The 16,035-nt window shown below is 39.4% G+C and overlaps 1 long non-coding RNA gene across 1 annotated transcript; it reads left to right on the forward strand.

The window, feature by feature from the left end:
- The first annotated feature begins 10,101 nt into the window (after positions 1-10,101).
- Positions 10,102-14,119, forward strand: LOC134200309 (uncharacterized). The gene is made up of 2 exons (XR_009975152.1): positions 10,102-10,218; positions 11,617-14,119. It is a non-coding gene; the product is annotated as an uncharacterized LOC134200309 (long non-coding RNA).
- Positions 14,120-16,035: the final 1,916 nt, after the last annotated feature.

Consider the following 16,035-nt stretch of genomic DNA (forward strand, 5'->3'; position numbering starts at 1 on the left):
TCATGCTTTTAACGGTATTCCCTGTCTGCGAGGACAGGTGACGGTTTATAAGTTGAACGGCATTTATAATACGCAGTAGTAGTAAGGGCTACACATTTCAAACTAATAAATAATATAATTTTGATGACTCTATAATCTTCAATGACAAACGATCATTATCAAGGCTACTTCGAAGTTAAATATCAAACACATCTATGAGGTTCGACGCACTAAGTCGAGGTTAAATAAAAATAACACAATTAAAATGTAAATCAACATTGTTTTGTACAATTTACTATTAAAATACTCAAAGTACAGTTGTTTTTATAACTGCCGGTACGGGTAACGTTATTTGTCGTCCGATTGTAAAAACGGGTATCGAAACAACCAGATCATCTCTTGAATGTTTCGAAAATATTTCTTGAATGTTCTAGAACACTTCCTCGGTTGTATCAAGAGTTTTCTAACGACACCGCGAATGGTCTCGACATAAGCAAGACTAATCTAAAATATTCTCGGGTTAGTTCTATTGGGAATGTTCTGGAGAATTGTTGATATATATATATATATATATATATTTACATCCTACAATCTTTTTGGCGTCTGCACGTCGTGCATCATTACGACGTCCTCCAGTTCCGATTGCTTTTTTTAACATGTCTTAATGAATATTGCTTAGTTTTTCGATTTCCAGCTCCGTGAGATACGTCATTTTCCGATAATTTTATTTTTCGCGATATTCTTCTTGCGTTCGTGCCGCAACATTTTTGAACCCCGAACCATGGTCATAAATTATAGGCGTCCTGGATATATTGATTGTGATTTACCTATGGCATCGACTATTTAGCATCCTCATAGGATGAACGACATTTGTAAGTGCGGCGTTGCCAGCTTTATGTTTACTTTCTCTTTCTTTGACAATCGCTTGTCTGTACATTTATACCAATTTCGTCAAATCTATACATATACGGATGCCCGATAATTTTATATAATTTATCTATCTACACGTATTAGTAACAATGGATTTTGATGAAGCTAAGTACACAAATAGTTTATAATAAGATAAAGAAAATTAAGCTCCTGTATCTGAGATTTTTACATGAAAAATCGCATGTAGTAGCTAGAATAACAAGCATATAATAATTATGTACATGTTTGTCTAGTCTATTTTTTCATAAATTTAAAACAAGTAGGTATGTAATAACTTCATTTGTGGGTTTAATATAAATATAGGTATGATAAAATCGGCATTGTATCCTACTATGGCCTGAACCAATATTATATAATAAATAATATAGACGTCCAACATTATACACGGACTCCAATATCTACTTAGTCTGGCCATAAATACTGTTACAATCAAAAATTAAAAAAAAACTATTGTAAATAACATTTATTACTCTTACAGTGTGTTAGTTTAACACATAAATATAAAACAATTTAAAGTATAAAAAGCTTATTCGAAGTAGTCTCCATTGGCTGCAATACAGTCCTTTAAACGTTGAGGCCAGTTATCAATAGAAGGACGCACTCTTTCCATGGGAACATTTTGCACTGCCAATCCTACGGATTGTTTTAGGGACTCCAAATTATCATGGCCTTTAGAGCAAGCCGTACTCTCTAAAACTGACCATAAATCATAATCCAGCGGATTAAGATCGGGTCTAGACGACGGCCAGTCTTCAGCTCTGATGAAGTCCGAAACGTTCATTTCCAACCAAGACTGCGTAGACTGAGCTTTATGACCTGGCTCCGAGTCTTGCTGGAAGGACCATTCTTGATTATTGAACATAGTGTTGTTAAGGGGCTTCACTACCTTCTCAAGAATGGTATCTTGATACACTTGTGCCAATGTTTTGATACCTTTTTCACAAAAGTATGGCTCAGTCACTCCTTCATAGCTAATACCCCACCAAACCATCACTGAAGTCGGATAGTGCCTACGTTGCACTCTGTCGACTAATTGGGAAGCTTCCTTAGAGCTTTGAGCATAAATACGGTCATTTTGTTTGTTAAAATGTTGGTCAATTGTAAAAAGTTTTCTCATCCGTAAACAAAAATTTTCTATGACCTCTTTTTGCGTACAGCTTCAGTAGTTGTTTCGATTTTACTACCCTATTCTCTTTTAAATTATCAGTTAAGAAATAACTAGTACGTCTTTTATAGGCTGCAAGTCCTAAGTCATCTTTTAAAATACGCGACATGGTTCTAGGTGCTGTCTTCATCTCCCGAGATAAAATATTTTGCTTTCGGACAGGGTTTTTTCGAATTCTTTCCCTTACTGCTTTGACCACCTTTTTCGTACGAATACTATGTGGACGGTCAAATCTTTTTCTGTCACAAGCAGAGGAGGTCTCATTGCATCTACTAATAGCCCGGTACACAAACATTTTACTAATACCAAGCGTATAGAGAGTTTTAAAAATTGCATTTGGCTCCATACCTACTTTGTGTAATGCAATCACAGCGATTCGGTTCTCTTTATCACCCCACTCCATTTTAATATCGCAAAATATTGTACAATTGGCGCCAAAATGAGAAAACTCAATGAGAAATCATATAAAAATGACAGATTCCAAATTCAAATGTAATATTTTTGTTATTTTTAATTGTAACAGTATTTACGGCCAGATTAAGTATATACGGACGCCTAATAGCTATATACGGACGCCTAATAGCTATATACGGACGCCTAATAGCTATATACGAACGCCTAATAGCTATATACGGACGCCTAATATCAATATACGGACGCCTAATAGCTATATACGGACGCCTAATAGCTATATACGGACGCCTAATAGCTATATACGGACGCCTAATAGCTATATACGGACGCCCAATAACCTGGCTTTTTTTTTTATTGCCGAGATGTGTGGACGAGCTCACAACCCACCTGGTGTAGAGTGGTTACTGGAACCCAAAGACATCTACAACGTAAATGCGCCACCCACCTTGAGATATAAGTTTTAAGGTCTCAGTATAGTTACAACGGCTGCCCCACCCTTCAAACCGAAACGCATTACTGCTTCACGGCAGAAATAGGCGGGGCGGTGGTACCTACCCGTGCGGACTCACAAGAGGTCCTACCACCAGTAATTACGCAAATTATAATTTTGCGGGTTTGATCTTTATTACACGATGTTATTCCTTCACTATGGAAGTCAATCGTGAACAATTGTTAAGTACGTATTTCTACTACTTTAATTATACTTACTACTTTACTTATAACTTTATTTTTTTTACTACTTTAATTATACTTTACTTTAATTATAAAAATACGGCAGTATGTGAGGCAGCACTGTTTGGCTACAAGCTACTGTATGGTGGAAATACTGTTGCCAATCGTGTTGCACCATATTGGATTATTCCCATTTGTCCCCACAGATTTTCCCGGGACAAATAGGAATTATTGGCAGTTGGAAGAAATATTTTTAATCGACTTCTCTTGGGTATCATATTTAGCAGCTTTATCATCGTGTTTTAATTTACACTCGGTAAGCGGGTGCTGAGCTAGCTACACATAGGCACGACTCGTGAGCCGAGTAGTGCCTATATGTTTAAAATAAAATAACTTTATACAGGTGTATTTTTCAAGTGGAAGTGGGTGGCCAAATCCAAAATTATGAGCGCAAAACGAGTCTCGAGCCCGATTTTGAAGAAAACTACTATAACATCATTGGATTTTCGAAATATCAATATTCCTAGCCAGGAATCGAACTTCGTTATTTTGAAATAAAAGATACACTTGTATTATTACACCATTCGATAGTGTCGGTAACAAGGAAGAAAAATACAGAACGTGTCTTTTTTTCAGAATCACCGATTTCGATTCCTGGCTAGAAATATAGATATTTTTCAAATCCAATTATGCAGTTTCATTTTTCATCAAAATCGGCCTTGAGACTCCTTTGAGCGTTTTTCTTTGACTTTTTAAAAGTTTAAATAAATTCGGGCTCCTAATAATACGCAACGCGAATACCACCTAGCGCGAATATATTGTTTTGATTAAATATCGTGTGTTAATTGTGATCCAATGTTGCAAACGAGCTGGCAACGTCGCAGTTGTGGACGCCAAATACGCGGATCCCTAGTCAGGAACTCCCCGAGATATGCGGCTGTCAATATACACGCGACAGCAGTGCCACACCTGCGTTACGATTTCGTCGCGAACTGTTTAATATATTATTGCAGCCATTTATGAGATAATTTGGCTTCTATCGATATTTGTCCTACGGCTAGCGAGGACCAATGGGACGTAAACCCCACTGGCTATCAAAGTGGCGTCCAGTATGCGGACGCCAAAAGCAGGTGGACGCCAGTTTAAATGCATTTTTTTCTTCAGAGGACGTCTAATTGTTTGGGGGATAAATATATATATATATATATATATATATATATATATATATTATTATTTTTTTCCTACCTAAGCTGATAGCCCTAGCGGCTATGTCAGCGTAACCCTAACTTTAGTAGGTGAGCTCACGGGGCTCAAACCTGACGATGTTGCTAACACGAACCCTAGCAAGAGTCGTGCTTCGCAGAATCTACCACCGGATCGGAAACGCGACCCACTGAGAAGATCCGGCGAGAAACTCAGTGGGCTGTGTCTGAGAGTTAGTTTACTCGTCGAGCCCTTCGTCGCAAGCGACGGGTTCGACGAGAACGGTGACCGGTGCTTGAAGTACCTAAAAGCACCGTTAGTGGATCGGGAGGATCCGAAATGACGTGTTTTGGGCGACGTCGACTGCTTTCCATTCTGTCCGCAGGATCGGGAATGTAGTTACCGGCGGCCACGATGAGAGGGTTCTCGTGTCGTGCCGCTTTATCGAAGTGGCGCATGGACGCCGACTGCAGATACTTACTGATGGACTCTAAGTCCAGGTCGTCATGGAGGTCGACATTCCTGACGAACCACGGGGCTCCGACGGCTATCCTGCAAAAACGGGATTGGATTATTTGAAATGATTTTAAGTTTATGCGGGCCGCGTGAGCGAACACTACACTTGCATAGGTCATGACGGGGCGTATGCAAGTTTTGTAGAGTGTCACCTTATTTCTAAGGGACATTTTACTTCGCCTACATATCATCGGGTAGAGACGTCCTAGAATGAAGGCGGCACGGTCGCGTACCGTCTTGATGTGGGGGCGGAATGTCATCCTATTGTCGAGGGTGACGCCTAAGTATTTGACCTTCGGGGCCCACGGTATGGGCTGGTCGAACATCGTGATTGGGCGAACGGCGGGGGCGGGGGTATTGACGCGCCTAGTCGGGAGGGGGATGCTCAGCGTGGTGTTCGGAGGGCGACCCCTTTTGAAGAGCACCGCTGTGCTTTTCGTGGGGTTGATGTCGATGCGCCACTTCCGGAACCACTGTCCCATGGTGGTAGCTGCGGTCTGAAGTCGTCGATGAAGCAACGCTTTCTTCCTACACGAGTAGTAGATGGCGGTGTCATCGGCGAAGAGCGCCAGATGGGTCTCCGGAGACCGGGGTATATCATTGATATACAAACTAAATAGTAACGGGGAGAGGGCGGAGCCTTGCGGGACTCCGGCTGTGACGTGACGGGGCCGGGAACGCGTTCCCTCGACTCGATATCGGAACGAACGGTTCGACAAGTAGTCTCGTATGATGAGCACGAGTCTGTCTGGCACTCCCATGTTATACAGTTTGTATATCAAACCGTTGTGCCAGACTTTGTCGAACGCCTTCGCTATATCGAAGAAGAGGGCTCCTGTCGGAATGGGTTTCCGCCTGTTCAGCCCTAGTAAGATGTGCTCCGTGAGGCGGTGCACTTGATGGACGCACGAGTGTCTGGCGCGAAATCCAAACTGCTCGTCTATCAGAATCTTGTTCGCGGATACGAAGTCCCAGAGGCGTTTACGAAGGAGCCGTTCGTATAGTTTGCCTATCGCCGGGACGAGACTGATGGGGCGGTAACTCGCGGTTTCGTTCTTTGGTTTGCCCGGCTTGTGTATGCCGATAACGTCCGCTTCTTTCCACGCCGCGGGAAAGATGCAGTTCGTCATAGCAGCATTTAGTATGGTGGCCAACATCGTTATCAGTTGGGCTGGTAACAATTTAAGCGCGCGGTTGCGGATGCCGTCGGAGCCGTTGATATATAATCGATGCAACTATAAACGCGTGGCGACATGAAAACAGTTCAAAGCGGAACGACGAACGTATCTCTTTAAGTAACCGAAAAGGGAATTATGATAGTGAAGTTCTACCCTTAATCCTAAGCCCCAGCTCGTAACAAAACCCAGTGTACCCACCCACGTTTTCCGAGCAAAAGTTCCCAGCGTTTATATTTCGCGGCAAGTGAAAGCGGAAACTGCAGCCAACCGAGATATTTCCGTTACGCTCAAGACTTTGGAGTCCGCATATCATTCAATGTCCTATCTTGTCTAAGCTATGCATAAACCTGGAATCTTTGCCTGGTCCATGAATAGTTCATTCGCACGCGGTATGTTATTTTTTTTTAAATCAAAAAAATAGTATTTTTAGTTAAAAAAAAACTGGTAACCCTATATCAAGAAGCGAAGGTGTTACTGTAGTTAATCCATTAGCTTAATTTGAATGGTCTCATAGCGCAGTCGGACACCTCATACAGGTAAGTGGATAGGCGAAATTGGTCACGTAAGATTTGCAATTCGTTTGAATGCTAAATACATTGAATGCAAATGAGATAGTTTTTTAGCTAGTTTTAAATACAAATTTTTAAAGAATAAAACAGAAGATTCAATAAAATAAAATATTCATTATTAAATGGTACCAAACGAAAAACACCAGCATCCAAATAACAAAAAAAAACATCAAAATCGGTTCACCTGGAAAAAAATTTTGAAGTAACATACACATGAAAAGAAATACCTACAGACGAGCTAAAAACCTCTTTCTTCTTTTGAAGCTGGCTTAAAAACGAAAACCGTAGTCTGAATGTAATCGAGGTAAAAGATACATTTTTTTTTATTGCTTAGATGGATGGACGAGCTCACAGCCCACCTGATGTTAAGTGGTTACTGGAGCCCATAGACATCCACAACGTAAATGCGCCACCCACCTTGAGATACAAGTTCTAAGGTCTCAAGTATAGTAACGACGGCTGCCCCACCCTTCAAACCGAAACGCATTACTGCTTCACGACAGAAATAGGCAGGGTGGTGGTACGCGGACTCACAAGAGGTCCTACCACCAGTAATACAAGAGGTCCTACCACCAGTAATAAAAATAAAGAGATTACTTGAATGTCATATAATAGGACACGTGGATTGTTGACGAATCGAATTATTTTACGACTACCGTATTTACTCCAATGCGATAATTTGGGAGCAACTTCGAAAACCAACAAAACAAATGAATGCAAAATCAAACTTACAATATTTTAACGTAACGAATTATTCAATTTATCAGTTGTTTTTTGATTAACGACTAACTTTTTTGTCACTATCTATATATTAATACGTGAAGCAAAAACTTTGTATCCCTTTTTACGAAAATTGCGCGGATGGAGGAGTATGAAATTTTCCACACTTATAGAAAATATAGAGAAGAAGTGCACAATGCTAATATTTTTTTAAAATAATACATAAAAGATACATCAAATCAATAAAGAAAACATTACACACACTACATTCCATGTATTTGACGCACACACGCATGCATACTATTTATTGTCAAACTTTGGTCTTGACATCTGTTGTCAAAGTGAGAATAGATTAAATATTGTTAATATTTTTTATAGAGTAGTCTTGGCGAAATTTGTGATTAAAGAAGTTTAAAATACAATCATAATAGTGTACAAACTTACAATTCCAATTAATTATAGTCGAATTTCGACTACTGCGGGGCCACTAGTTATAATAGTTTTATGGCTAGCACCTGTCAAAGTCACGTCGCTAGTCGCTCATGGCGATAGTCAATACGACTCTGTTAACGATTCGAAAGAAAATATTTCAACACACAATATCGATTCTAGATTATTCTAGAAGACACTAGTGTTACATACACAGTTGTAATAATTCAATTAAGGAAAAGCTTAAAGCGTGAAGACTACTACTACGGAGCGATATTTTAATAGGCTTCATAAATTAAAAGATATATAACCCGCCCTACATTTGCAATAGTACGTCTAAGATGATGTTTTTAATGAAAATTTATCAAAAATCACGTTGGTAATTTAGGTACGTAGGCAGTTTTAAAAGCTTGAACTATATAAAGGGCGACTTTTTTATATATATTTTTTCCTACCTGAGCTGGTAGCCTTGAAAGGCTATGTCAGCGTAACCGAGCGAGTAGGTGAGTTCTCGGGGCTCTAACCTGGGGGTGGTTGCTAAAACTAACCCTAGCAAGAAAAGCGCTTCGCAGAATCTACCACCGGATCGGAAAAGCGACCCACTGAGAAGATCCGGCGAGAAACTCAGTGGGCTGTGTCTGTGGGTAAAACGCGATGTGTGTATGTATGTTTGTTCCCTATAGAATGCGAAACGACTGGGCTGGTATCAATGAAATTTTCAAGAAATATATAATATACCTTATATACCTATAGATTGGAAGTTTTGTGACGATTGAATCGAAGTCAAATCAAAAATCCGCCAGCAAAGCAGACTGTTTGGCTAGTACTCGAAGCATTAATTTTTTACGTATAGAAGTAACTTTATTTTTTGGATAGCCTAAGGAGCTATTCTAGCTACTCAAGGACTGGTAGGTGAACTCACGGGCTCAACCTGAGAGAGTTTTCTCTCCGATGAATCTACCACCGGACCGGAATTTCAACCCACCGAGAAGATCCGGCGTCTAACTCAGTGAGTTAACCTTGGTAGGCCGTATCGTTAATGTAGGTGTACCACCACATCATTCAGCTTGTTTCTGTCGCGAAGCAGACACGTGTTTGGATTTGAAAGAAGAAAAAAACGTTGAATTAAATACAATTAAAACTCTCATGTATTGAGGCGGTTGACAAAATTTACGTTACGATGGGTCAGTTCAACTATTAATGCAATTAAATAAACCGTTAAGTTACCTATTCCGTATTAAAATTTTTGTACAAGGTACCTTTCTTTCTGCGTAGTCATTTAGTAAAATCAACTTTATCGTTTTAATTACAAAGGAACACTAAAATAGGATGATGACGTTAACAAGAATTTTGGAAGCTGTATTAAAATAAAAAGTCGTTCATCAATTCAAAAGATTATCTTGGCAGTAAAACCACCCACCTATTTATATCGGGTTCGCGGCGAACGCGGCGTTGCCAGCTCGCACCGGCTCACAACTTCGGCTTTCGAACGTGGAAATCTTGTTTTGAACATTGTTGCCAGTCGTGGCATTTTGCAGTATTTGCAGTTTTTATTAGCTCTACATACAATATGAAAAGCAACAACATTTTATTGCCTTTATTGGGCGTTTCAATGTTTATTAAGATGACTAATAATGCATTCAAATTAACTGCGGTATTATGAATAAATAAATGGATGAACACTATTTCGACGGCAATTTTTATGTGAGATCGCACGATCAGCTTCCTCCACACCATCATGGATATTCCTGTCAGGAAGCGTTCATGCATCTTGTAACTATGGGCTTATGTATCTACTTGCTCAATTACAAACAAACGCTCTTAAATTCCAGTATTTACAAATCACCACACCGGTAACCCATTAAAGTTTTCGCTACTGGCTAAGCCATTTAACACTTTATATCTTACATGTTGGAATAATAACTCGTTTGACCATATAAATCAAGTATAAAGTATGTATAATTTTATACTAAAAGAGTTCCTGATAATGTTAATTCAAGTTTTGTTTATGTTACTACAATGAAAACACATAAACACTAGTGATCATAATTTTTTGCGTTACGTACATAACCCCATATGACTTCCTCGGTTAGGAAGCGCATCCTTAAACATCTTGGACAATGATAATGATATCCAAGGTATTACTGCTGCTGCCTTTCGCCCAAACCATTACTGAACCCTTTTCAACGTGACATCAAAAAAATAATCATTTGTTAACATAGAAAATTGTATAAAAATCGTCAAGATTTTCAAGTATTACAAAGCCGTCTCGTTTTTTTTTTCTTTTCTAAAAATAAATTTCCCGTAATATAGATTGTATTTCTAGGTAACATTGTACGATATTTCGCATCCCCACGTCGCGATATCAATTCAGTAAGCCACGCCAACAGGCGGACGTGGCATTGCATCGGGGGAGCCTCGCGCTTCGTTCGATGTTTTTGACGTATGTAATCACGAACAACTTGAGCAGTTTTTTTTTTTTTTTTAAATACAATATTTTGGAATTAGTCTTATGTAAAATTGGACCGAGTCGTAGCGTTTGTATTGAACGGTCTACTACTAGCCACGGTTTTGTTTAAAAGTTGATTTCGTTCGAAAACAGTCTCGTAAATGCTTATTAATATTGACAAAATTAACTTAGGTAATGTTAATAATTTTCTTATAAAACTTGATGATGCGTGATGTTTAGAATAAGATTTTGAAGTTTGAATAAATTTAGTTTAATAGCTCATAAAGAAACACGAAATCTTATAAATTTTTAAAATATCAAACCAGGTTCAATGTCGCCATTTACTGAATATAATCTATAGACTCGGCTACCTATCAATACGAAAGAAAGATAAGTAACCAAAGAGGTGGTAGGACGTCCTGTGAGTCCGCACGGGTAGGTACCACCGCCCCGCCTATTTCTGCGGTGAAGCAGTAATGCTTTTCGGTTTGAAGGGCGGGACAGCCGTTGTAACTATACTGAGACCTTAGAACTTATATCTCAAGGTAGGTGGCGGCACCTACGTTGTAGATGTCTATGGGCTCTGGTAATCACGTAACACCAGGTTGGCCGCGAACTCGTCCACCCACCTAAGCATTAAAAAATAAAAAATAAAAGAGTGCATTGTTCCACCAGTATACACTTACTACTACAGAGCGAGGCAGCAGTTGTATTATAGAATTTGGACTTTAGAACTCGTGTCTCAAGGTGGATTGCGGAATTTACGTTTCTCCTGGGTTCCGGTAACCACTTAACACCAGGCGGGCTCGTCAACGGGTTTAAGCAACAACAAAAAAATCTTGAAAACCGACTTATTCGTTTAATAACATTTAGCATTCGTCGAAATTTCTGTTTTATTCTTACGTAACATTTGGAAGTTAGCCAAAGTACAAATATTTTCTGCTAGGACTTGTACATTGTCTAGAAGTCGGAAGCAGTGTACTTCCGCTAAAATCGTTTTTATGAGGATGACGTTGAAGCTTCAATTGCCGTTGTAAAAAGTCCATGCTACCCAACAAAATGCAAACAGGACTATGACCAATTTACTTTTGACGAAGCATGTTGCTGATAACTTTATTTCTGTAATCTGACGAAGCATGTTGCGGATAATAACATGTACTTTTAGGTTAGGAATATTGTGTTCTTTTTTTTTTATAATATATAAATGGGTATATTATCGCATTAAAAAAAAAAATTAAAAAAAAAAAAAAAAAAAATTTAGTAACTAAATCTTAGTGGAAATGCAAACAGGACTATAGTAAATATACATAATAAATGTGATATTTTCATCTATTTGAGTAACTAAATTTTAGTGGAAATAAATGTTCATAATAACAAAATGCTCAATCGTAGAACCAAAGACGGATGAAATAAAAGAAACGCCAAAAGAAGAAACAGAAAATATCCCGCCTGATAGCACATTGCAATGCATATACCTACTACTGGAGGTATAACCCAAGGGTTTACATCAGGCAGACGGCCGGCATACCAGACATACCAAATACGTATTCGGCGTGATAAGAGGACATGCTGCGTCAACCACACGATTTGGGGTAAGGGCGAGAAAAAGAAGAAAAAATTGTATATTCACAATACCCAACTGCCAATATTTGCGCAAATTTAAAATCCTTTCATCATAAAAGTCAGTCAGGAACATGGATGTTTGTTATTTCATTAGAATAAATTGTAACTGCTTCCTCTATCCAACAAAACAATATAAAAAAAATCATTCAAGGTATTAAATAACACACGCTCTACTTAAGTTCTCTTGAAGGAGAACAGAATGAACAAATGATTCTAAAGCCCCAAAGTAAACCGCAAAAAAAAAATAGAGTTTCTAAAATTAAATAAACTAAAAACATTATTTCGAGCTGAACTTCTAGTGAATCAAGTTGTGCGCTCCGATTCCACGTTGGGAGCTGGGACTTCCGCGAAGGTCGACCCTCCGGGCGGAGGGAGGCCACCCCACGCTCCCCACACCGCGGGAGGGATTGTACACGCAGCGCAGGGGTGGATGAAAGTAGTCATTTTGAGTTATTTTATACGGAGGAGACGGATTTTCACGATTATACTTTCGGGGTCGAGTACCAAAAGCGGTTTTTACTGTATTGACAAAAAAAAAACTATACTTAATTAAGTTAAAACCTGGTATTAGGGGTTAAAATATGAAATTGCCGATTTGTACTGAAAAATTGAAATTAATTTATTTCTTCGTTTAACATATTTATTTAATCAAAATATCTACCATTATCACTACATAGTATAAAACAAAGTCGCTTTCTCTGTCCCTATATCCCTATGTATGCTTAAATGTTTAAAACTACGCAACGGATTTTGATGCGGTTTTTTTTAATAGATAGAGTGATTGGAGAGGAAGGTTTATATGTATATTAACATCCATTAAATAGTGAAGAAAACAATAATTAATTACAGTTTCCGAAGCGAAGCGAGGGCGGGTCGCTAGTTAGGTATCTATACATAGCTGCCATTAGGAAGGTCATTTATGCCTTTGCGATAGAACTCTGGTGATCTAGATTCTGCAAACTGTGTGTAAGAATTTTGGACTGCCTCTTGAGAAGAAAGCTTTTTATCACGTAGAAAATTGTCCAAATCACGAAAAAAATGGTAGTACGTTGGAGCAAGGTCTGGCGAATACGAAGGGTGACGAATGGTTTCTAATCACAGTTCCTGTAGAGTTAAAATAGTTTCTCGTGCTGTATGAGGTCTCGCGTTATCGTGGAGCAATTATGGTGAAGATCGATTTATGAGTCGGGGCTGTTTCACTGTAAGTTTTGCTATCATTGTTTGGAGTTCGGCACAATATTCGGAGTTCGGCACAATATTCGGAGTTCGGCACAGTATAGTGAATAACACCATACTGAGACCACCAAACAGTTACCATTACCTTTTTATTGGTAAGCTTTGCTTTAGGACACTGTTGCGGCGTTTGACCTGGGGTCAGCCATTGCATTTTTCGCTTACGGTTATCGCAAAGATTCCACTTTTCATCACATGTCACAATTCGATCCAATATTCTTTAATCCTGTATCGATTCAACAAAGCAACACAATTTTCAACACTGGTTTCTTTCTGGAGATCAGTCAAATCATGAGGCACCCATTTTTTATATTTTTTTTATTTTATTGTATTGACGCCAATAAAGTCAATATTGCTGGTAAGGTAACGATAAACCATGCCGTTAATTCCTGGGTAGTTTGGCTCGGATCGGCTTCCACCATCTCTTTCAATTCATTGTTATTCACATGTGTGGGTAGTCTTCCACGCGGTTCATTCTTTAAATCAAAATTTCCATCACGAAAGCGTTTAAACCACAATCGCACGGTGCGTTCATTAGAAGTCCCCTCTCCAAACGCAACATTGATATTGCTAGCTGTTTCTGCAATATTAGTTCCACGTCGGAACCCGTATTCAAAAATCACTCGAATTTTCGAAGTATCCAACTTTCTTGTCTAAGCTGAATAAAAAAAAACAACTGAAAGTCGATAATCGAATGTAGCACATATTTGAAAAGAAGAACCTCATAGGTACCATTTGAAAAAAAATTCACTCAAAAATCTCATACCATGAAGGTTCTATGTCAATTCGAAGTACCTATCACAATTAAACGGCAATTTCATACTTTAACCCCTATTATTATTGCGGCAGTAACCGCAGATTCCGTTAACCTCAGCTTTTTTTAAGTGACTATTACCTACATTACATTGGAATACTGTATTATTAGTTTAGCATTAGGTCTCACGTTAAACCGTTAGAATAACATTCCAAATAGATAACTATTATAATATTGAATACAGTGTATTGTGAATTCAACCATTTATACAGATCTGTCAAAGAACAATGTGTTTTATTATCTGTCATTTACATAATTTTCAAGCCAACTTGATTGAAATTATGAAAACAATGCTTTTACTGATAGTAGGACCTCTTGTGAGTCCGCACCGGTAGGTACCCGCCTATTTCTGCCGTGAAGCACTAATGCGTTACGGCTTGAAGGGTGGGGCAGCCGTTGTAACTATACTGAGACCTTAGAATTCATATCTCAAGGTGGTGGTGACATTTACGTTGTAGATGTCTATGGGCTCCAGTAATCACTTTTTTTATTTATTGCTTAGATGGATGGACGAGCTCACAGCCCACCTGGTGTTAAATGGTTACTGGAGCCCATAGACATCTACAACGTAAATGCGCCACCCACCTCGAGATATAAGTTCTATGGTCTCAGTATAGTTACATCGGCTACCCCACCCTTCGAACCGAAACGCATTACTGCTTCACGGCGGAAATAGGCGGGGTGGTGGTACCTACCCGTGCGGACTCCCAAGAGGTCCTACCACCAGTGATTACGCAAATCATAATTTAACAACCGGTGGGCTGTGAGCTCGTCCACCCATCTAAGCAATAAAAAAAAAGAAAGAACTGTGTTATGAAATCTTTCATCGTCGTTATCACCGACTTCAAGACTTGAAAACTTGCAAACGCATCAACAACTGATGCAATGGCGGATCCAGGGGGAGGGTCATGGGGGTCATGACCACCCCCTGAGCTGGGTCCAGTACTTAGGTGGACCACTAATTGAATATAATGATTTTATTTATATATTTTGTCACCATACAGATTTTATGTAACTATGTACATACCTTCAATATTTAATTAATTTAATATAATATAATAACTTTGTATAATGGCAAACGTTTGGGAACGAACGCATCTAAATTTGACTATGTGACCCCCTCCTGGCGCCAAAGCTGGATCCGCCCTTGAACTGATGACAATCCAATAATTTCATAGCTTCGCTCATTTTCCATGACCAGTATCAACAGGATATAAAAAGATGAAATCAAATGTGTTTCAGTGATTCAGTTTACTATTTATGTGTCCTTTTATTTAAGTTTTTCAATAACTGAGCTTCGTAATTTCTAGCCTTATGTAGGGTCAATGGTAAGAGATCTCGTGGACGAATCCCCATGCGCTGAACTGATCAGGTGAAAGACCTCACTGAAACCCCACTTAACGAGCGCGTGCGCCGGGCCTCGGTTCGCAAACTATGGAAAACATCTGTCAAGGCTTTAATAAGCAAGAATTCCACATGACCACGACTGCCCTGCCAAGAGCAACCGATTATCATTATGTGAACGCATAATCTTGTATTTTATTCCCTAACTGATCACTGGTACCTTCGAGAGGCTATTCCAGATTCACCGGGTTAATAGGCGAGCTAACGGTGCTCAGCCTCAGAGATTTTGCTAACATCTGCTGTAGCAAGAGCCGTGCTTCGCGGAATCTACCACCGGATCGGAATGGCGACCCACTGAGAAAATCCGGCGAGAAACTCTGAGATGTGTCTACTGTTTCAAGCACACTGTAGGTGAGCTCACGGGGCTCAAACCTGACGACGTTGCTAAAACGAACCCTAGCAAGAGCCGTGCTTCGCAGAGTGGCGGGTAGCCATCATACAACGCAAGATAATTGACAGATGCCTGAATCTCGCTTACGACATTTTCAAGATAAAGCGCATATATTATACAAGTTCCGAACAACAACATTCGGACCGTCGGTCTACCGAGCAATATCACCCGCTCGGTGGAAGATCTTCCCTTTGTCGTTAATCCAGATCCAAAGCAGAATCTACCACCGGATCGGAATCGCGACCCACTGTCAAGATCTGGCGAGAAAATCAGTGGGCTGTGTCTGTGGGTTAATTTACTCGTCGACCCTTCGTCGCAAGCGACGGGTTCGACGAGAACGGTGCCC

The sequence above is a fragment of the Bombyx mori genome, chromosome 16 (genome assembly GCF_030269925.1).
Source record: "Bombyx mori chromosome 16, ASM3026992v2".
NCBI classification, from domain to species: Eukaryota; Metazoa; Arthropoda; class Insecta; order Lepidoptera; family Bombycidae; genus Bombyx; species Bombyx mori.